The sequence below is a fragment of the Gopherus flavomarginatus genome, chromosome 5 (genome assembly GCF_025201925.1).
Source record: "Gopherus flavomarginatus isolate rGopFla2 chromosome 5, rGopFla2.mat.asm, whole genome shotgun sequence".
Classification (NCBI taxonomy): Eukaryota; Metazoa; Chordata; order Testudines; family Testudinidae; genus Gopherus; species Gopherus flavomarginatus.
In genome coordinates, this window is record NC_066621.1 from 37,849,930 (window position 1) to 37,872,599 (window position 22,670).

Consider the following 22,670-nt stretch of genomic DNA (forward strand, 5'->3'; position numbering starts at 1 on the left):
AGACTGGCCACATACTGAGCAGTGGTAGCCTGTGGGGCATGTAATGGAGGCTCGGGTGGGCTCAGCCTCCCCAAACCTTGTGTCGCCAAGGAGGCAGTGGGGCCCATGACTAGGGGCTCTGGCTAAATTAGGCCCCTTTGGAAAAGTCTCTCCCATGTCAGCCCCACGGCTGGAGGAGCTCTCACTCCCTGCTGCGGCCTGGGGGCTGCAGCCGGGGCACAGAGCTTCTCTGGTCTCGGGACCACAGCAGGGCAGGAATAAAGGAGTGATAGGGTGGGGCCAGTAGGGGAAGGGGTGGAACAGAGGTGACACTGGATGAGGCTGTGGGTGGAAGGTGTGGAAGGGGGCAGAGCCACAGACAGAAGTGGGGGGTAATGGTTCCAGTGCTGGGGCCCCCGAACTTGTTCTCTCTTTCCCTGGGCTTTGGCATCACTAGCCCCTGATTAGCAAGTAGGATTCAGTGATCCCCAAAATGTGGGGCATGACTCCTAAGGGGCACAGAGGAACATTCATGGGGGCACCTCAGGGCCTGAGCCAGCCCCCATGGAGGGCAGGGAGGGAGCAACTCTCAGCCCTACTCTGTCGCACCCTCAGCCTGGATCCCTGGCTCATTGCCCAGCCTCGACCCCCTTACTACTGTCTGCACTCCTCTCCCCAGCAAGCAACAGCCTCACTCTCAGCCTCAGTTCTCAACTGTGGCTTCTGAGGGGCCATAGCCATGGATAAGAGGGCACGGTGTGAAATGTTTGGGGACCAATGGTTTAGGCTGACGTTCTCAATCACTTCTGTGCAGTCCAATAAAAGCTATTCCTAACCCACCTACCCCTCCATCTGGACAGACTAGGTATGTTCTGCTGCCCTTCACTCATGCTGGAAGGATAATAATTTTTCATTCCATTCAACCCTAAAGTGATTTGTAACCTGCCACCAGCCAAAACTGGTCATTTTGGGAAAGTGGCCCCATCATGCTGCATACCTAGGCAGAGTAGCTGTGTCTATGCAAACACGGTCTGTTCCTGAAGTCTTTCCCCCAGCTCCTCACTAGATGTGAGGGGGGAGCTCATTCAGCCCTTGCTTCCACTTAGTATTTAAAAACTCCTTATTGTCCCTATCACTATCGGCCTTAGATTTCTCCTCCTGTCCCCTTCTTGTCAGCTCAGATGAGGTGGCCAAGTGGTTAAGGTGATGGACTACTATCCATTCTGCTCTGCATGCATGGGTTCAAATCCCATCCTCATTAGATACTTTTAGTCTTCAGTCCTCCTTTATAGACAATCATCTCCCCCTTTGGTATAATGACAGATCAAACAATGTTACTTCTTGCAAACAAAAACCTTCTTAGAAACTCAGACCCCACCTTGCTTTAAATAAAATGTCTAAATCCCAGAATTCTTAAAAAAAATTCTCTAGTCCTGTATTTCTTAGTTTTTATCTCAAAAAGTAACATCCTCATCACCTCCCCCAAACACCCTGGAACCTACCCAAATTATTAAAATACCCTCAACCTGAGCAAGGCCAGAACCGTGAACCTGAGCTAGTGTCTAGGCCAAGCTGTTCTGAAGGAGGCAACTCAAACATTTTCTCCCTGCTTCCCTTGGCAAGGTCTGACTGAGAAAACAAAATTCCTCAAACTGAAAATTTTCTGCTGAAAAACCCATACTAGTCTGTTTGGGGACTTTGGTTTAAAAGTATTATTGTTATTATTCTCTTCTGATTTCTGAATCAATTCAGTTCAGTCTTTGTCCTCCAGGTGTGTTTCCAGCTGCTGAGTTGTGGGGAAGAGAGGCCAAGTCATGATGTCTCTTCTCCTCTTTCATAGTTTCCTTCCAACTTGCTAGGAAGCTCCTTTGCTACCATGTTAGTCAAGCAGTGTCCATTATCGCTGTGCTGTCTTGGCGAAGTCTGCATTGTACACGGTTCCTGGGATAGTCCTTGGGAGTGTGGATACCTTCAATGGGCCAGCAGCCAGTCTGGCTCCTCCATTGTCACACCTGAAAGGCTGGTGGTGGGCATTTCCCAACCCATAACATATTTCAGTAATGCACACAGAGCAAAACTTCATAACTTCCCAACCAATGCGAGGACACACAATCCAACAAGATATTAATGTTCAACGGATCAAGACTTTTGAAATCATACCTCACAAGGCAGACTTTGTACAAACCATGTCATCATTATATGAGAGTGGTGAATATGGGGCTTCCAGGGTGCTACTTTGAGCACAGTGTGCCACACCTGAGCTTACATTGCAATGGAGAAGTACCCTTAGAGTCCATCTCTCCTGGGATAAAGGTGGCAGCAGGACTGGCCTGGGTCATCTGACTTCAGCTCCTGAATGTACTGTGGTGTAGATATTTGTGTTCACACTGAAGCCTGGGTTCAGAAACCCTTGCCCCTCATGGGGCCTCAGAGCTTAAGCTCAAGCCCATATGTCTGCACTGTAATTTTATAGAGATTGGGAGGGAGTTTAGCAAGTGAAAATGGTAAAACTGCATTGAGGGAACTGGACCACTGACCTATCAGCTCTTAACACCCAAACTTTCAGTAACTCTATTATCAGTGCCTGTGAGTGTAATTTAAACCATAGGTCAATCTAGTTCTGAAGCTTGTCTTCTGACAGTAGCCAATACCAGGTGCCCCAAAAGGCACTCCCCAAGGCACCACTGGGAGTTGAACCCAGGATCTCCTGTTTACAAAACAAATGCTTTAACCAGCTAAGCCATGGTGCCTGCTGTTCCTTAGAGCATTGTATCTGTCCACACCTGACTCTCTGTCAAGCCCCACTGGCCCCTGACAAGTGTTGCTCGTGTTTGGCTTCTGTAAAGCCGAGGAGCAGGTGAAGTTTTGCTCCCAAGGTGTGTGTGTGATTCTTTAGACAGGTCTACACTACAAAATTGGTTGGTGTAATTACATTACTTAGGCTAGCAATGCAGTTATATCAACCTAATCCTGGTGTAGATAGCAGCTCAGCTGTTAGAACTTTCTGGAGCTATGAAAGGGGCGGGGCCCAGCCTCTGTAGCAGGAATACAGGGCAGGCAAGTTCACAGCAGGCATGGTGGGATACTGGTGGAGGCCAGTTATGGCGATATAATGACCAGCAGCATTTACACTGACAAATTGTCCCTTTAAGTTTGCTGCAAAAAGCTCTAGGCCTCTCGTCAAAGTGGTTTTATTATGTCACCAAAACAGGGCAGTTTTGTCGCCAGACGTGGTATTGCAGTGTGTACACCAGCCATAAACTGCCGTCCGAGGGAGCGTTGTGTGTTTTTCACACACCTGAGCAATATAATGATGCTGAAATAACTTTGTAGTGCAGACCTGGCCAAAGATTCTCACACACACACAGCTTGCAAGGAAAACCTCACCTGTTCCTCTGCTTTGCAGAATCCAGACACATGCAAAGCTTGTTAGACCCCCGTGGGGATGGCAGGGAGTCATGTGTGGGCAGACAGTGTGCCTGAGCCCCAGATAGGCATTGTGGCTTATCTTGCTAAAGTATCTGTTTTATAAACAGGAGATCCTGGGTTCAACTCCCAGTAGTGCATTGCTGAGTAACTCTTGGGGCACCTGGTATAGGCTATTGTCAGAGGACAAAACACAGAGCAAGATGGGCCTTTGGTCCAGCCCTGTATGGCTGTTTTTATGGCTTAAATTACACTCACAGGCACTGATAATAGAGTTACTGAAAGTTTGGGAGTTAAGAGCTGATAGGTCAGTGTTCCAGCCCATCACAGATGACCCCCTCGCTCTGGGACAGGGGCAGGTCTGGGCTCTTAGACCAAATGGCTCATTGTGGCTGCCAGAAACTTTGGGCAGCTAATTTAGTTTACACTGAGGGTTGAGTCCTACTTTGTGCACAGTGTGTGAGAATGAAAATCCTAAACCACCCTTTGAAATAACAAATCCAGTAGGACGTGTTATTGTCCCTGCCCCAATGCAGAGAGACAGATGGAGAAATGCCATTGAGTCTGCCATTTTACCTGTTTCGCTTGCTAAACTCCCTCCCAACCGTGTGGGGTCCAGAGTCCGGTATTGAGCCTGAGTCGAAATGCCTACACTGCAAATTTACCACCCCACAGCCCAAGCCCTGGGAGCCTGAGCTGGCATGGGGCAGCGCTGGGTGTTTCATTGCAGTGTTTCATTGAAGCCTAGCATTATGTCTACACTGCCATTAACACACCCAAGCCACTATTCTCAAACCCTGGGTTAGCTGATTGAAGCTTGTGGGGCTTGTGCTGTAGGGTTATAAAATTACAGTGTAGACACTTTGGCTTTAGCCCAGCCTCCAAGACCCCACGAGAGATGAGGGTCTCCGAGCCTGGGCTCCAGTCTGAGAACCCAGGAGTCCAAGTCAGATGATCCAGGCCAGCTGGACCACAGGGCTTTTATCACAGTATAGATGCACTCTCAAGGTATGTCTACATTGCAATGTAAGCCCAGGGTTAGCAGAAGTCATGTCAGCAGCCCCAACACAGAAACATAAAACCATGAGGAAAAGACCCACCCCCCAATAACCTGGGCAGTGTCCTTCTCCCTATGGTTAATAAGTCCAGCAACCAAAAGTCCTTTAACATGAGCCATCCCCTCTCTGCACCCCACTCACAGCTATTGTCCTTTGTCAGTGCAAGCCCAGAGGTGCCTCTGTAGAGTTCACCTGCCATCCTGGGTAGAAACTGGGGAAAATAAGCAGGCATCGTACTCACTATGCTGTCTAGGGACTCACTCATCCCTCCACGGCCACCCTGTCCTAACATTGATCTCACCCCTAAATTTTAGTGTTAGAACCCAGGCCCAGGCCGACTTGGCTTTGGAACCCATGTCCCCTGCCTAGCAAGTGCTATTTAATTGAGGGCGAGTCCCTCAATTGTGGTCTGCCAAGCACAGTTCTGCTGCCCTCGATTCACACAACAGGATAACAACCCTTTATTTCTCCTGCCCCAATAACAAGAAGACTGGGAATCCAACACCAGCCAAAAGCCATCATTTCTGCAAGCAATCCTACATTATTTCCAACATACTGTAAACTCCACATGCAGACCCATACACGAAACTTTGCAAGAAAAACTTCCTGAGGGGGTCTGAAGCACCTGCTGCTGGAAGGAAGGAGGGAGCCGTGGGTTGGGACTAAGGGGCACTGGGAATAGGAGGGGGCTGTGGGCTGGGACAGAGGAGAAGGGTGAAGAGGAGTAGGCTCTGTTTGGGAGTGAGGAGCAGTGAGCATAGGAGGGGCTGGGGGTTGGGACTGAGGGCACTGGGAATAGAGGGGACATGAGTTCGGTCTGAAGAGCATCGTCATTTGAGGATTCAGAAGAACAGGGGAAGGCAGCAGATGATTCTAATTCCTTAGGGACAGAGAGTGTGTGCGTGTGCGCGTGCATGCAGGGGAGGAACATGCTATATGCTCAGAGACCTTTATTCCTCCAGGCTTCAAGGACAGAGGTGATGTCAGGAAGTTGCCCCTTCAATCCCCCCAACACAAAGATCCTTCTTAGGAAAGGCAAAGTCTAGAAGAGAAAAAGTAACATCAAAGAGGACTCCAGAAAGACAGTTTTTAAGACGTAGTGAGTAGTTTATTACCTAACCAGGTTCTTGAACCCTGGCCCCTCAGATTAAAAGTCTGATGAGCTGCCAACTGGCCTAGCAAAACTCACAATTGGGTTCTGTGCTTTGGACAGAAAGGAGGGGAAGAAAATGCCTCACAATGGCAGCAGAACCTAAGAAATGAAACACAACAGGCTTCTGTGCACATTGATTCTGAACAGTGAACAAACCTGACTCCCATATCATGAAAAGCCAGAAAGCCGTTTCTTTGTATGACAGGGAGAAAAGAGTTACAATAATTCCTGACTGTTTACTTTTGAATTATTTTACATTATAAAGAAAATTGTAACAAAATTAGTCTGAACTTAAATTGCCTGTTATTAAAAGCTGGTTCCCCAATTCAGTTCCAACTGCTCTGCTAGAAACATCCCCAGGTCCCTACTCACCCCAGGAAGAGAAAAAAGAGAAACCCCCACTGTGCACTGCCCTTGGCTCCAGGCTGCTGTCCCAGGGTGTGTGTGGGGACTGATTGTTTGCTGCTGAGGAGGGAGCCAGTAGAGGCTTCTGGTACTCTGCTCCTAGCATCTGCCCAGCTCAGGCTGTCCTCTGCCTCAGCTGCTGCTCCTGGCCTGCTCTAGAGTCAAACATGCAGGGCCCTCAGGGGAACAGAGGCTGGGACAGGGCAGCAACCTGGGCTAGGATGGGAAGATGCTGAGAGTTCTCGTTCTCTGAGAACTAGCCTGGCTCCCTTCTCAACAGCAAACAAATCAATTCCACGCCCCCTCCCCAGAAAAACCAGCCTGGAGCCATGGGCAGCAGGGGACGATTCCCTTCAGTTCCCACTGATAAACGTGGTTCTGGCCTAGTTCTGCTTAGCAACCCAGTTCAGCTTAGCAACTATCCAAGGCCCACTGAAAAATTTACCTGCTGGGATAGATAAGACAGCTGTGTGACCTTGCTAGATAAGAGAATGGTATAGAGGCTGGGAAAAAAATGCTTACAGACACTTTTTAAAATAACATGTATTCTTTTTTGTACTAAGCATGAAGTTATCAAGAATTAAAAGTTCATTGTTTTGTTTGCTGGGAACAAATGCTGGGAAATACAGTGATGACGCGACAGAATAGCTAATAAAAAGCAATTTGAATTTGTGAAGTGGGGGCTGGTTCTGTATGGAGTGAGATGGGCAGTTATCTGTTGTATGACATGCTACAATAAAGAACTTGATAGTGGGATTCTTGCTGGTTGTTGCCTGTCTCCTTGCAGTCGGACAACGAAACCTGAGCCGTCTGGGATAAGAGAGATCCCTAACAAATTTGGCGACTTCGCCGGACTCATCCGACTCTCCAGCGGGGGAGTCCATCTCTGAACGCAACGCAGCATGCATCCTTCGCTTGAGAGGAGCCTTGCCTAGGAGTCGGATCTTACTTTGGCGTTAAGGCGTTGTCTCATGAAGCAGCCTGAGCCCATTTAAATCCAGCAACATCCACCTGCCCTTTGAGCAGGAGTCCCGGGAACTAGGTAAGTGAGCACTCGGCACAATAAATGGGACAAGGTGGCAATAAATGCCCGGGGGACACCCCGTTATCTCTCATTCTGAGAGACTGGAAGGATATATCCGGGACAGCCAGATTGTCCAAGGCTAAGATGAGAAATTTGTGTAGGATCCAGTGGCCGTCATTTACCTTTCATTTGTTCCCAGCTAGAGCCTGGCCGGAGTGTGAAACCTTTTCCACAGATAGGATGAACTCCTTAAGGGATATTTTGGTCCATCTTAGGCCAGGACAAATGTATTATTTGTTTGTGTGGTATAATTATAAACCCACGGATGGATGGGTAGCTTTTAAAGTTGTTTGTATGAAGAGTTCTTGTAAAAATCCCCCACCACATGCCCCAGAATCACACTGGGAGGAGGATGACTTTGTTCCTGTTCATCCCCCTGTCTGGCGGAGTGCAAAGATTCAAGAACAGCAAGCTAGGGACAGTTCAGGGACAGAGGAGAATCAAGGGAGGGCTCAGAGTGATGTTGCCTCATCCTCAGATGGATCAGACAGCCTCATCACCTGTGTGCAGCCTCCAGCCAGCCTTTGGCAAACTTGGCCAGGGGCTACTTCTCAAACACTCCCAATATTACAGCAGCCCTCATCCTCGCCCTTGCGGACCCTCTCCAGGTCACTTAACTCCATGAGGGAGGATGTTTCTGAGACACCCCTGATATTACAAGCCCCGTTGAGAACTTATCCAGTTCCACTGGTTGCTGGGGGACATGAGATGGTTTTTACCCATACCCCGTTTGCAACTTCAGATTTGCTTAATTGGCAGCACACTCTGCCTCGCTTACGAGACAATCCTGAGGCAGTGGAAAGAATGTTCCACACAATCTTTTCCACTCATGTGCTCACTTGGGCAGACGTAAATCAGTTATTAGACACTCTCCTGACAGAGGATGGAAGAAAAGGTAAAGGAAAAATCTGCAACCCATTTGAATGCACCTTGGCGAATTGATGACCCTAAGTGGGATCCCAACAATTCAGCTCACAAGACAAGTTTGGATATTTTTTTGAAAGCTATTTTGAAAGGCATTAGGGGAGCAGGGGAAACTACTTCAAACTGGAGTAAGATGACTGCTTGTGTTCAGCTTCCAGACAAGCATCCCTCTGACTTTTGTGCTCAACTGATTTGTGAAGTTAGAAAGCATGGGAATTGGGATCCTGAAACTGATCATGGAAAGGATATACTTAAACTGGTTTTCATGTCACAATGTGCAGAGGATATTGCTAAGAGATTTAGAGAGCATCCAGATGGTATGCAATGGAAGTTTGCCTGAGGTAGTTAGCATTGCTACTAGACTGTTTAATGGAAGAGAGGAGAAGAAAGAAAAAGAGAAAAGGAAGGAAAAGCAGAAGGATATAAAGGAGCAAGTGTGACTGTTGGCAGTAGCAATGACCGGGGAAAGAGGAAGCGGTTGTGGATGGAACAGAGAAGGATGGAATGGAAGGGGAAGAGGAGGAGCAGCGAGAGGCAGAGGACATGGAGAAGGAGTTAGAAGAAGTGGTTGTCATTATTGTGGTGCAGAAGAACATTGGAAGAGAGAATGTCCAGTGCACCCTAAGAAAGAGTATAAGCCAGAGGCAGCAGGGCAGTTTGCAGAGAACAGCAAATGAAGGGAGGCGCCGCTCCCCTGGAGTCCTGAGATTTATGAGGCTGGACTTGTGCAATTTAAATGTGATGCCCGGTTCCCTGTGATTCCTCTTAAAATAGGGAATGAGACTTTTGAACTGTTAGTGGATACCAGTGCTACTCATTCAGCTATTCCCGAGGGATCGGCCCCAAAAGGAAACATTGAAAAATGTGTGATAGGAGTTACTGGAGAGACAGAACCATGTTTTATGACCAGCTAATGCATGGCCTCTTTAGGCCCTTTAAATATTCAGCATTCCTTTTCTCTTATGAATGGACTAGTAAACTTGCTTGGGCGAGATTTGCTGTGTAAATTAGATTCTCAGATTTTTTATAATCCGAGTGGCATCATTCTAAGGTTCCCATTGGAAAAGGCATATTTGTTAGCAGGGCTGGAAGTTCAAAGATCTGGTAAAAGTCTCCCTGTGCGAGTGCAAAATGAAGTTAACACTATAGTGTGGGGAGGAAAACATGCAGTAGGAGTAGTGAAATCAGCTCTCTTTTTAAATCCGACAGTGAAAAGTGACAAGCCTTTTCCTACCCAGAGATGATACCCTTTGAAACCTGAAGCTGTTTAGGGGCTAGGACCTCTCATATAGGATTTAAAGGAGAAGGGAATTCTGGTGCCATGTGTCTCTCCTTGCAATATGCCTATTCTGGCTATTAAGAAGCCTCAGCCTGGGCCAGATAGAAAACCAGTGTATTGAATGGTTCAGGACTTAAGACTGATTAATCAATATGTGATCCCAGAACACCCTGTAGTGCCAAACCCTAGCACCATACTGGCAATGGTGCCACCAGATGCAAAATGGTTTACTTGTCTGGATCTGGCAAATGCTTTTTTTTCTGTACCAGTTGCCCCAGATAAACAGTACCTTTTTGCATTCACCTGGGGGAATACCAGATGCAGCTGGGCAAAGGGGGGGAAAAACAGGAAATTCCACTCACAGGGCAACTCACGTGGACTAGAATGCCCCAAGGGTATGTGGAGGTACCAGGAGTGTTTGCTAGAATTTTAGCAGAAGATTTAAAAGATGTACAGTTATCCCATGGCTCTACTTTGGTAACTTATGTTGATGATATCTTAGTGGCATCAAAAACACAGGAAGATAATGAAATTGATTCCATCTATCTACTTAATCAGTTGGCAATGAAGGGACACAAAGTCAGCCCTGCAAAACTGCAATGGGCAAAACAAGAGATGAGATACTTGAGTTGTATTTTAGGGCCTGGAATTCGTTGCATAGACCCCCAGAGGGTAAAAGCAATTTTAGATATTCCTTTTCCCACAACAAAACGAGGAATGAGAGGCTCTATTGGAATGATTGGATTTTGTCGTTCATGGATAGTGGCTGCAGGTGAATTATTAAAGCCGTTACATGAGTTAACTAAAGAAGGGGCAGAGGAGCCTTTACATCCAAGTACTGAGCAGTTAAAAGCCTTCAGGGCACTCAAGGAGTCCCTTGTTCAGGCCCCTGCACTAGGGCTCCCTAATTATAACAAACCTTTTGCTTTGTATGTACATGAATCTAAAGGAGTGGCATCTGGAGTGTTAACACAATTATTTGGAGGCTCTCCTCAACCTATTCCTTATTTGTCAGGACAATTAGACCCTGTAGCTCAAAGCCATCCAGCCTAAGAAATATTGCAGCAGCTGCTCTTATTGTGGAAAAAGCTCAAGAAGTAGTACTAGGACACAGCCTCACAGTGCATACGCTTCATGCTGTGGCCAGCCTGTTAAATTCACAACAGCATAAGCATCTGACTAACCAACTATTGTCAAAATATGAAATTGCTCTCCTAATGACTCATGGGGTAACCCTCAAACGATGTGCCATGTTAAACCCAGCTTCTTTGTTGGCACAGGAGGGAAGTAGTGGATATGTGCATGATTGTTTGCAGGTTTTGGACTTAATTTCCACCCCTTGCCCTGACCTTACTGATGTTCCCCTCCAAGTCCCTGAAATGGAGTTGTTTGTGGATGGATCTGCCTTTGTCTGTGAGGGAATTAGATACTCTGGATATGCAGTTACTGATAGCAAGACTGTATTCATAGGGAAAGCTCTTTCATGCGGGGTGAGTGCCCAAGCAGCAGAGTTGAAAGCCCTGACCGCAGCCTGCCTCTATGCTAAAGGGAAGAGAGTCAATATTTATATGGATTCAAAATATGCTTTTGGGGTGTGCCATGCCGCAGGTGCAATTTGGAAGGAACGAGGTTTCATTACCTCGTCTGGAGCTCAGATTGCCCATGGAAAGGAAATTGCTGAACTGCTTCAAGCCATTCAGGCTCCTAGGGAGATTGCGGTGATACACTGCAAAACTCATACCAGGCAGACTGATCCAGTTGCAATGGGATATGGCTTGGCTGACAAGGCAGACAAGGCAGCAGCCTTCCAAGGGGCCCAATTGGACTTGATCTCTCCCTTAGCTCAATGACAATTACAAGCTTCAGATACCGAAAAGGCAACATGGGAAAAGTGGGGTGCAAAACTTAATTCGGTGGGAATCTGGGAATGTGATGATCATCCAATCCTACCTAGAAGCTATCAGCGTGAGGTACTACAAAAGGTTCACAGTAACACCCATCTAGGAGCGAATAAAATGGTTCTTCAAAATAGAATGGCCCTGGACATTCTGTTAGCCTCACAAGGAGGGACATGTGCCTTAATAGGACAGGAATGTTGCCTTTATATTCCTGATGTTTATAACGCCACGTGGGAAAGGGCAAAACATCTAGAAAAAATTGCAAGGGATCATGGAGGAAAGCGACCAAGCGGGAACTCCTGGTGGAGTGATTTATTTAGCTGGTTGCCTGATACAGGTGGATGGCTGCATAATTTACTTGAAAGCGCTGTTATTTTTATGTGTGGGTTACTACTGCTTTATGTAATTATAAAATGTGGGTGCTATGTAACTGTTCGACTATGTAGAACAGCCCCTAAGGTCAGGCGACCTTATCATGTAATCTAAGTTGTGTTCCTCAAGTCCCCTTAGTGGGTCCTCCAGGAACAAAGGGAGGAATTGATGAGTTTGCCTTGATGGCCTGTTTTGCTTAGCAATAACACAGCAAGGCCTACTGAAGAAAAAATATAGTAGCTGAAACAGTCAGGCGCTTGCCTGGTTGCTGACTGTATGACCTTGCTAGATAAGACAGTCCTTACAGAGTCTGCGAAAAATGCTTGCAAACACTTTTAAAGTAACTCGTATTCTTTTTTTTGTACTAAGCATGAAGTTATCAAGAAGTAACAGTTCTTTGTTTTGTATGCTGGGAACAAATGCTGGGAAGGTACAGTGATGACGCCATGAAGTGGCTGATAAAAACAGTTTGCATCTGCAGAGGGAGGGGCCGGTTCTGTGTGGAGTGAGATGGGCAGTTCTCTGTTGTATTGCATGCTATAATAAAGAACTTGATAGTGAGATTCTTGCTGTTCGTTGGCTGTCTCTTTGCGGTCGGACAACAAAACCTGAGCTGTCTGGGATAAGAGAGATCCCCAACACCTAGAATTCAACTGTCACCAGATGGATCCTACTGAACAGGTTTCAAACCTAGAGAAGGCTCTTACCTTCTAAACAGGGACTGCAGTTTTCTAGTAAAATCACTAAAAGGGAAGGAGAAAACTCAAGAGAGGTTCCTCCTGGCGCTCACGTACGTGAACCCGAATACTCTCTCAGCCCTCAAAGAGAGGCCTGGAGAAGGAGACTTGCTGAAGCAAAGTCACAGGGGTCTCTGAGGTTTCCCTGGCCCCTCACCCCTGTCCTGTCTGCCTGATGTCAGCATCTCTCTGTGAGGTCACCACCTCCCCACCACCTTTCACCAATAGTCTGAGGTCCTGCAAAAGGCCTTTGTGATGTCACTGCCAATGTCTAATGTGCTAATGTCCTGCTCCTGCCCAGGCAATTTAGAGGTTTGAGCTACTCCCTGTGGATCACCCCACTCAAGGAGCGTTCGTTCTAGGAAGCAAGCCGGCTAGACAGGAAAACATCAGACGCTGCTCCCAATGCTACACTCAGTTTTTCAGAAATTAGTAAACTTTATGGCCAGAAGAGACCATTAGAGCATCTAATCTGACCCCCTGCATATCACCGGCCTTCTTTTTGGCACAATAGCTACTTTTGAGGCAAACACATTCCAGAAAGGCATCTAGTCTTCATTAAATGACATCAGAAGATGGAGAATCCACCACTTTCCTTGGTAGCTTGTTCCTGTGGTGAATCATCCTCGCTGTTGAATATTTGTGCCTTAGTTGTAGTATGAATTTGTGTCTTTCCACCTTCCAGCCATTGGGTCTTGTTATACCTTTCTCTGCTCGATTAAAGAGCCCTTAATACCCAATCTTCTCTCCATTAAGGCACTTCAACACTTCAATGAAGTTACCTTTCAATCTTCTTTTGATAAGCTAAACAGGTTGAGCTCTTTCAATAGCTCACTAGAAGGCATTTTTCTCCAGCCCTCAGAACATTTGGTGGCTCTTTGCTGCCCCAGCTCCAATTTCACAACATCCAGGACCAGTGCAACCATTTAGACAACCTAGGCGGTTGCCTAGGGCACTGGGATTTGGGACGCACCATTTTCTTCGGCAGTGACCACGGTGGCCAGATCTTCGGCAGCCCTGGTCACTGCCGGCATTTAGGAGGGAGGGAGCTGGGGCAGGGGAGCGCAGGGAGGGCTGCCTGCAGCAAGTAAGGGGGGGGCAGCAGGCAGTGGAATTCCCCGCCCCAGCTCACCCCTACCCTGCCTCCTTCCCGAGCACGCCGTGGCTGCTTCACTTCTCCTGCCTCCCAGGCTTGCAGCGCCTGTCCAAGTCCAGCTGCTCCAAAGCACTGAACATCAAGTGCCTTCTCCTGGGTCCCCCAATCCCTTCCACCTTCCACACAACTATTTTCATAGATGCCCCTTCCAGGGCACTGCCCTCCCTCAGCTGCACAGAGGAGTTTTCATCTCCTCTACCTGCCTGTCACTGCCCAGCACCCCCTCTGGCACCATTCCTGATGTATCCCCTGCCTCACTCTCTTCCTGCCATACTGAGTTCACCAATAACTCATGTAGGAGAGACAGCTCCCGTCCCTCATTGTTAAAGGTCAGGCCAGCCAACTAGGGGCAGAAGCCCACAGTATCTTTTCCTATTGCCAGGGCCAGCTCCAGACACCAGCCTACCAAGCACATGCTTGGAGTGGCACCTTGGGACAGGGCGGTACTCGGGGTTTGTTTTTATTTTTTTTGGTTCTGCCAGGCGGCGCTGGGGGGAGGCAGGGCTTGGGAGGCAAGGCGCCGTGCTGGGGGCGGGGGGATTTGGACAGTGCGGCGCTCAGCGGGGGCAGGCTTCAGCGACACGACGCTCAGGGGGCGGAGACAGGTGGCACAGTGCAGTGCCCGGGAGGGGCGGGGACTTAGGCGACGCAACGCTCGGAGGGGGCGGGGGACTTGGGCGACGCTCTTTGTTTTCACTTGAGGCACCAAAAATGTTAGAGCCAGCCCTGCTTACTGCAGAGCCCAAGCTCAGGGACTCACCTTGGGTGCTCCCAGAAAACAAGCTGCCCCTGTACAAAGAGGGATAAAAGAGCCTGCCAAAGCCTGGGATTGAACCAGGGACCTTTAGATCTTCAGTCTAACACTATCCCAACTGAGTTACTTTAGCAGCTGTGGAGCAATGTTTTGGCCTGTCACTCAGCTTGATTTGCTTCCTCACCCTGTTCCTGTCCTAGTGCCCAGGTTGACCTGATGGAGGAAGGGGACTGGGGACCAGTGACGCAGGGAGAAAGATGAGCTGGACCCTGAGCTAGACTAGACCCTGGTAGTGAGACTCTGGTCACCACTTGCCGCCCCACGTTGTTGTCCTGGCTTCCCCCACTGGGCGTCATTTCAGGAGGGAAGTGGGGATTCTGCCTCCCCTCCCCAATTTTCACACCTCAGAGGAGTGCGAACAGGAAAACAAATGGCTGCTCCACACTCCCACCGGAGGAACTTGACATAGCCTCAGGACTAAGACCTAAGGACTCAGACTGAGAAATGATATAACTTCACTCACCTGGGATTTAACAACTTGTCTTTCATGGAGCAGGGCCAGATCCAGCATTTTTCCTGCCCCAAGCGGCAAAAATAAAATAAAAATAAAATAAAAAATCCACAATCGATGACAGCTCTACCGTTTTCAGCAGCAAGTCCTTCCCTCCGAGAGGGACTGAGTGGGCCAAATTGCCGCTGAAGAGCCGGACGTGCCTCTCCTTTCCGTTGGCTGCCCCAGGCACCTCCTTGCTGCTCTGGCAGCACCACATGATATAGCAGGTGATAGCTAATCCAGGTGGGGCACATGACCCCACCCATGCCCTCTGCAAGTGTTGCCTCTGAAATTAGGAAAACTTGTGAGTTCAAGGCACAGCTGCACACCCAGAAGAAAGCACAGCACAACATGCTCAAAGTGAAGGTGGTGCTAAAGTCTGGAATCAAACCAGAAACCTTCAGATTGTCAATCTAATATACTCCCAGATGAGCTACTTTGGCAACAAGCAGGCCCACCAGGAAGGCTTAATACACAAGCTGCAGCACGTTAGGAAGATTTAAATCTGGATGTCACAACGCAGGAGACAAGCAGTAGACTTGCCCCCGAGGAGCAGGCTGGGGTTTCCTATATCCCATTCACTCAAGCCAGTACCTGCCCCCTCAAGCTGTCACTGATGCCCCCAGGTCTGGGAGACAAGAGCAGCGGTTCTCATTGGAACAGCTGCACCCACAGCTCACAGGCTCCTCCCAAGCCTAAATCGGAAAATCATCTTGTCAGAAAAAGCCCACTAGGACTCACCATTGCTTCTTTTCCTTCCACCCAGAACCCCACTTCTTCTCCTGAACTGCAAGTAGCCACCCCTGGGAAGCCAAGAAACAGGAACAGAATTCTGCCTCCCAGCAACCAACCGCACCTTCCCAGGCTTTGCAGAACGAATGGTGGCTACTACTCACCCCACTTAGCGCCAATGATTTGCTTAGATTCAGCCTTGCCTTCCTCAGCTCGACTTTCCTCTTTTGCTCTATTCTTGCCTCACTTCCTCCTTTGGCAAGTCACGCAAAGAAGCTGGCCTCCGTAGGCCAACCTCCAAGGGCAGAGGAGGCCAAGCCATAAGCATTCAAAAGATGACTGGCCTAATTCCTCTAGCTTCCCCAGGCTGACACCAAGGTACTTTGTCCACTGATGTCATCACCCTCTATCATGTGATGGTTGGGGTTATTCCAGGGACAGGCCAGTGGCAGAAGGAGGAGCGCCTTGCTGGACAGCCAGAGGAGCTGGAAAAAGGAAGCCAGCATGTTTCTGTGGGTTTCGGGCAGAAGCCGTTTTGCATGTGTAACCCTTCTGCCCCTCTGAGTTGGCAGCAACAAGGGCCAGGTTCAGTATTCAGGGGTTCTGTTTCAATAACGCAAATGCAAAACCAGCTCGAGCCCCCACCCAGTGACCTGGGACAATTACATACTACCCCCCCAGGTGCCTCTAGGAGGCAATACTTCCCATCTCACAAGCACGGAGTCTGAGTATAGCAAAATCCTTTTAATAAAGGAGGGAAACAATGCGACATCATATTAAGGAAACACCACAAACACGATTTATAACATAAGCCATGAGCAAAAGACCCACCAAGTAAGTTTTGGCAATGTCCTTTTCCCCTTAGGGTCTTAAGTCCAATCACCCCAAAGTCCAACAACCCAGAAGTCTCTGTCTCTGGTCAATGCCACCCCAGAGTTCAAAAGTTTATCTGAAGAGTTTTACCCCTCCCAGCCTGGGTGGGAGTGGGGGGGGGCACACACAGAGTGCTAAGGGGCACCTTACATGGGCCAGGGTTGACTGCTCTGCCTCTCCATGGAGTTCTGCTGCAGCCTTCACCACAACCGGCTCCACTCCACCAGCTGTGCCACTCCTCCAACCAACCCGTGAACTGCTCCAGCTGCCCCCACAAACTGGTCCACTCCACTTACTGTTCCATGGGCTGCTCCAACCTGCTGCAAACTGCTCCACTCTGCTAGCTGCTTAGCAATAGATTTTCAGGCTCCCCCACTCATTAGCACAGCACTCAGCAATCTCAGCTCAATAAGCTTAGCTCTTTCAGTGATTTCAGCTTGTAGTAGGGAAGCCCCAATGCTGGAACACCATTGGCTCAAATTGAATACAGCTTAGCAGCCTCTAGATGGACTCCTAATAGAATCAAAGTCAAGTCAAGTCAAGTCAAGTCGCTCTGCTCTGCTCTGCTCTGCTCTGCTCTGCTCTGCTCTGCTCTGCTCTGCTCCAGAAGATATGCAAAGATCCAGATCCCAAGCTCTCTCAATTCACTGAGTTTTGGCACCCATGTCCCTTGTCTAGCAAATGCTACTTAACTGAAGGTGAGACTCTCCATCATAGAGAAGTCTCATAGTTCCTCATTCACACAATCAGGGTGACAACACTTTATTCCTCCTGCTCCAATAACAAAGAAATTGGAGATCCCAGAGCTGTCAAAATAACCATCCCAGACTACCATGGGCTATGCTAGGTAGGGTGGGTGTGCCAATGCAAATACCTGAAACTCCTTTCCACACTCCCCATAATTCACCACCAGATGTCAGGGTAGAGCTCACCTTGACTCTGCTTACCCATGTTAGGTAACTGTGAGAACCGCTACACTACAGAAACTCCATCACAGTGTGCTGCCCTACCCCACCCTCAAATTCCATGTACTTTGGTAGTGCTCACTCTGGCACACACCGATGGGTGAACCTGGAGAACATGGCAACAGCTCTTAGCTGGGTCAGCTGGAAGAGCAGAGGACTGGAGCCAGGGCTCAGGAAGTCATCCTGACATCACCCTTGTGACTCCAGCTTGAGGGAGAGCTGCTTTTTCTTCCCCTTGCTGAGAAAGAGCAAGAGAAGAAAGAAAGTTCAGGTGGGCCAAATGGATGCAGAAGCCAATGCTGCCTTTTCCTCCAGAGAAGCCCAAAATGAGGGACTTGCATTGGATGAAAGCACTGCTGTGTTTCCAGGAAACAGCCCACCCCTGCAGAAAGAAGGTGCTGAAGCCTGGGATTGAACCAGGGACCTTTAGAGCTTCACGCTAATGCTCTCCCAACTGAGCTACTTCAACACCTGTAAGGGGCCTTTTTGGTCTGCTGCTTTTCACCTTAAAGCTTATTCTCAATAAATATCTCACCAGTCAACAATGGCCAATGCACGCCGGACATCGCTTGCAATATTAGCACTTGGAAATGTCATCAACTTGTCTTTGGATCTCTTGAATGTTTTAGTTCATGAGGGGAAAAGCGAGAAAAGCAACCTTTGAACAAAAGGCCTGAGGTTAACATTCTAACACTGTCTCCTACTGTAACACTATTTAATACTGGCCCACCCTGTGCTGGTGACAGTTCCATTTCTAGATGTTAGTACATTTCAGTTACTGTTAAAATTACAAGTTTCTATATGCTTAAAGGAAATGATTTTTTTTTATTTGCTTTTATATGGCATGAATAAATACAGATTTACAGATCCTAGCATGAAAATGTAGTGTCTTATATGATAGAGAAAATCATGCATCCAAATTGTGCATCAAAATCATGAGATGAGCTACAAATGCAACAAAAAATAAGGTATCAATGGTTTAACAAAAGGAGTGGGGGTGGGGAGGCACCAAAGACACTTCTTGCCTGGGATGCCACTTGGTCTAGGGGAGGCCCTGTCAGGGAAAGCAGGAGTTAGTGTCATATGCCTATTTTCAGGCTGTAATCTGTGGGCACCCTGCTCTGTGAGAGGGATTCCAGTAGCCCAGACTCAGGGCTGGAACAGGCCCCTGATTGAGGGGGTGGCGGCATGGTTTACAGCGCTCTGATGTCTCAGACAATGTGTCTCTCCCAAAGCCTCAGATCTGCGTCCCCAGAAGGCTCCTGCGCTGCCTCTGCTCCTTTCACATTCTATAGCAAGGAGCAGCAGCAAGGGTCAGGGATGAGCCATAGGGCACTAAATGGGAGGCAGAGGCTTCAGGAGTAAACTCAGCACCCAAAGCAGAGTGGGGATATGAGACTCTTTCTCTTTCCTTAGCCATGTGCTATAGCTCAGAGAGCTCTTTGAAATGCCTCCCCTCCCACAGCCTGGGAAAGGGGAAGGAGTCTTAGGCTCTAGACTGATTTGAATGGGGATCTCTGGACCCTAAAGCCATTCACTGCCCTTTCCCAGAGAAACTTGTGATGCATAGAATGGGGCTGAGATGCTGACAGGAGTCAGGAATTGCTCCCCTGGAATAGCAGCAGTATTGAGCAGCTGGAAATCTCATCAAAGGGTTGAAGCATTGGTGGTTCAGAAATAGATGTCCAAGGTACTGCATGGGAGGTTTAGGTTTCTTTTCTGGACAATAGCAGTGTGAGTTTTATTGCCTCAACATTTCAGTAGAAAAATTCAGACCCAAACTTTGTGTGGTGGGGAGGTCAATAGTGGTTTCTTTGGGTTTGATTTAGTTTGTTCTCTTCTTCTCATTTTTAAAGCCTTTGATCATTTTGATGGGGAAAATGTTTGTACAAGGGAAAGGAAAAGTAAGAAAAGTTAAAAATTTGGGCTGAAGTGAGGGGGTCTGTTTGTGCCAGTGCAGGGGTGGAGATTTTCATGGGGAGAGGATTAGATGATAAATGAGAGACTTTTGTGGGAACACAGGGTGATGTTTTGCAGTTTACTTTTTCCAAAGGGAAACCTCCCCACATTCCCTGTGCTGCTGCCCGGCTCAGACCCCACTGACACCCCTGTGATGAAGTGGGAATTTTTGGATAGTTTTGCATATTGTGTATACCTCAGTGTCCCCTATTTGTTGCATGACTATCTAGATCAGAGGTCCAAAATGCAGGGTGAAATGAAGTAACATTCAGGGGAATGGAACTGGGGCCCAGGCCAGCCCCCACAGGGTATGGGGAGGGAGCACTATCCAGCTCTGCTCCTGGCTGTAGCCCCAGCTGCTGGCCTGGCTCCCAGGGCTTCACTCCCAGCCCTACACTTGTGGCTCTGCTGTTGGTCTCTGCCCCCACCCCCAGCTCTGGCCCTTGCCTCAGCTCCCTTACCCCTGTCTGCATCCTTTCCCCCACAGCTGTGACCCCATTCCCACGTATAGACAAGAGTATGGGGGGGCATGACCCTCAAAAAGTTTTGGGAGAACTGATCTCAGTGGTGGGACAAGGGTGCTTAGTCTTTGCAGAGACCCCCAAAGGGCAGGTGTGGCTGCTGTCTAGCTGCCTGGGCCCAGACAATGGCCACAAATTCTGTATCCTAGCAACTGCTGGCCAAGGTGCACCTGCTGCAAGACACCAGCTGGCTGGGATGAGTTGGAGAACAAAGAAAGAGATGGAGGCCAGGTGACCAGGTTGCCAGGGAAACAGAACAAAGGACAGAAGAGGGGCAAATGGACCTGGCTGAGCTGGGATGTTGGAGCAAGGAGTCTGCTGGGTTTGGGACTCACCAGGAGAGCCCAGGCTCTGAGTTCGGGGTCTCCCCAAGATGGATGTTGCTGAATCTTCCTGTGCTAATGCAGAACTTTCTCAGGCTTTATTCCAGATCACTAATAAAGCTTCTGTTTTACAATGCTGGCTGAGAGTTAATGGTGATTGTGGAAGTTGGGGGTGCATGATTCCTTTGGGGGAGAGGGGTGTAAGGCTTTCCCAGGTGTCCTATTCAGATGGACTCATGACAGGAAGGTCTTGGGATGGAACAGGGATGTTGAAAGGCCCAAGGTCGGTCTGAGGAGGTGCTGAAGCCAAAGAGGCTTTCCCCAGTGAGAACATGTGGGAGGAAAGACTTGGACCTGCAGACTTTGTGAACCTGTGAATGTGAAGTGACCAAGTGATGAGTTAAGATTGATGCTGTTGCACAGGATTTGACTGGAACTAGAAAACAAAAAGCCTTTAAAGTGTAACTCTTGGGTGAATAGAATGATCTGATTTATATTCAACCTTGGAAGTAAATAGATTGTCACATAAGTCAGAACAGCCTGGTTTGGTTTGGTTGGTTGGTTCATGGGTTGGCTGCTTTCCCTGGTAAATTGCACAGGGTTCAGAGAAGAGCCACAGGAATGATTAAAGGTTTGAGCAGGGAGAGAAGTTTAAAAAAATCCTGCAGCCCAGGATAACTTCCCACTGATGGCAATGGAAATTGAGCCTTTATAACTAGCTGCTGGTACGTGAGGTCTCAGCTATGAATAAACTGGTGGCAAACACAGCTTTATCCAAAGAAGTGAAGGATATAAGTGAAAGAGCAAAGCTGGCCATCCGGGGAGCTGCTGCAGTCCCATAACCACAGCTGGAAGGGAGAAGAGGAAAAACTCCCTGAAGTGCTGGGAGTAGCCCCGAGAAAAGGAAGTTTGGCCATGAGATCAGTAGCAATAAATATGAAATGAAAGAGTGCTTTCTCCTCTGTGCTGACATGGTTTGATTTGTGTTACTTTACTACAAGACAAAACTTTAAAATATCCTGCTCTAATTTCAGGATGGGTCTGTAAACATAATCGGTCTCTGTGGGAAGTGAGACATTCAAAATTCTCAAGGAATTTAAAGGGTGGGGTTCATGGTTGGTTAGTTGAGGGCAGTGCAGTTCAAACTGATGACCAGAGAGGAGAGAGCAGGGATTGTGGGACACCTACCCGAGGCCAGATGCAGCACTGTAATTGACCAGGGTGTCTACACTGGTACAGTAGCCCCGGTGCAGAAAGCTGTACACCTCTCATCAGGGTGTTCTTTTTACAGCGCTGCAACTGTGCAGTTTCTGTGCACTAAGTGGCTTAGCAGTGTGCACACCTCAGGAGTTACACTGCAGAAATCTGATTTAGTGTACAGAAACTTGCCAGTAGACAAGGCCGTAGATGACTTAACAAAGAACCCAAGACTGGTCATACTGGGTCAGATCAATGGGCCATCTAGCCCAGTGTGCTGCTGAGAATGACGAGTGCCAGATGCTTCAGAGGGAATGAACAGAACAGGCTTGTTGACCAATAGGATAAGGGTTTTTCACCATTGCCTTTAACTTCATTGTTGTTGGTTCCTACTTATCCTATCTTACCACACCTCCCCCCGAGGCCTCTGGGCAAATCAGGTGTGAACCACTCCTTTGATGCAGGCATGTCCCAATCCAGATGAATTGAGGCAGACTTTGGGTCAATGTCAGTTTGGAAAAGGCCTGCTTAACCCAGCAGGTTTTTCAAAGTGTCTGTTGGTGTGAACAGCATGTAGTGTGGACATGTGCAGGGTCAGCAGGTTATATGGGCTCGAGGTGCCTGAGCACCAGGAATATTCAAGGCTGGGGGCTGTGCTCCACCAATATTTGGAGCTGGGTTTCTCCTCTGACCCTGCCTGGAGTGTCCTCCCACCCCGCCTTGGAGCTTCCCTGCCTGAAAAAAAACAGCTGGTGCCTCTGTCCCTTGCTTGTGCTGCCGGCTGCCTGCTGCTGCTTTTGCCTAAGGCTATAGAGAGCAGTGGCCGGCAGACTGTTCGAGCACCTCAGGAGGGGAAGTGGGAGGAGGGAAGAGGAGGCACACACGTGCTTGGGAGCCCTCTCTCCCATCCCCCAGCACCCACCTGGAGGAGACCCAAGGGGACTTCCGGCCAGGAGATGGAAATCTGGAGTGGACCTCACTCACCTGAGCAGCTGCTGGGGCTTCAGTGAGGTTTGACTCTGTGATCTGCCTCCTCCTTTCCCGCAGTCCCCACTCCTGCCCAATGCTGGGCAAGGGGCAGCCCCATCCCCAGTGAGGCTATGGTGAAGGGCAGCAGCAGGGGAGGCCACACATGATGGCACCCCCCCCCCCGTCGCCCCAGTACCCACCATAGGGGAGGCAAGTGGGCTTTCTGGACCTGAGAGAGGCCCTAGGACCATGTGCAATGACTGTGGTGCAGACTGAGTGTGCTGCGGGGGGGATGAAGGGGAGGGGTCCCTCCCCTGGAGCTTGCTGCTGCCAGAGGTGGGGAGGGGAGTCCT

At 48.7% G+C, this 22,670-nt stretch overlaps 1 protein-coding gene and 3 non-coding genes across 4 annotated transcripts in view; 1 reads left to right on the forward strand and 3 right to left on the reverse strand.

The window, feature by feature from the left end:
- Positions 1 to 22,670, forward strand: part of LOC127052619 (major centromere autoantigen B-like) — a 362,626-nt gene that overhangs the window by 297,850 nt on the left and 42,106 nt on the right. The window lies entirely within an intron of this gene.
- TRNAT-UGU (transfer RNA threonine (anticodon UGU)) lies at positions 2,656 to 2,729 on the reverse strand. Its single transcript has one exon. It is a non-coding gene; the product is annotated as a tRNA-Thr (tRNA).
- TRNAF-GAA (transfer RNA phenylalanine (anticodon GAA)) lies at positions 14,286 to 14,358 on the reverse strand. The gene has a single exon. It is a non-coding gene; the product is annotated as a tRNA-Phe (tRNA).
- On the reverse strand, positions 17,745 to 17,817 carry TRNAF-GAA (transfer RNA phenylalanine (anticodon GAA)). The gene has a single exon. It is a non-coding gene; the product is annotated as a tRNA-Phe (tRNA).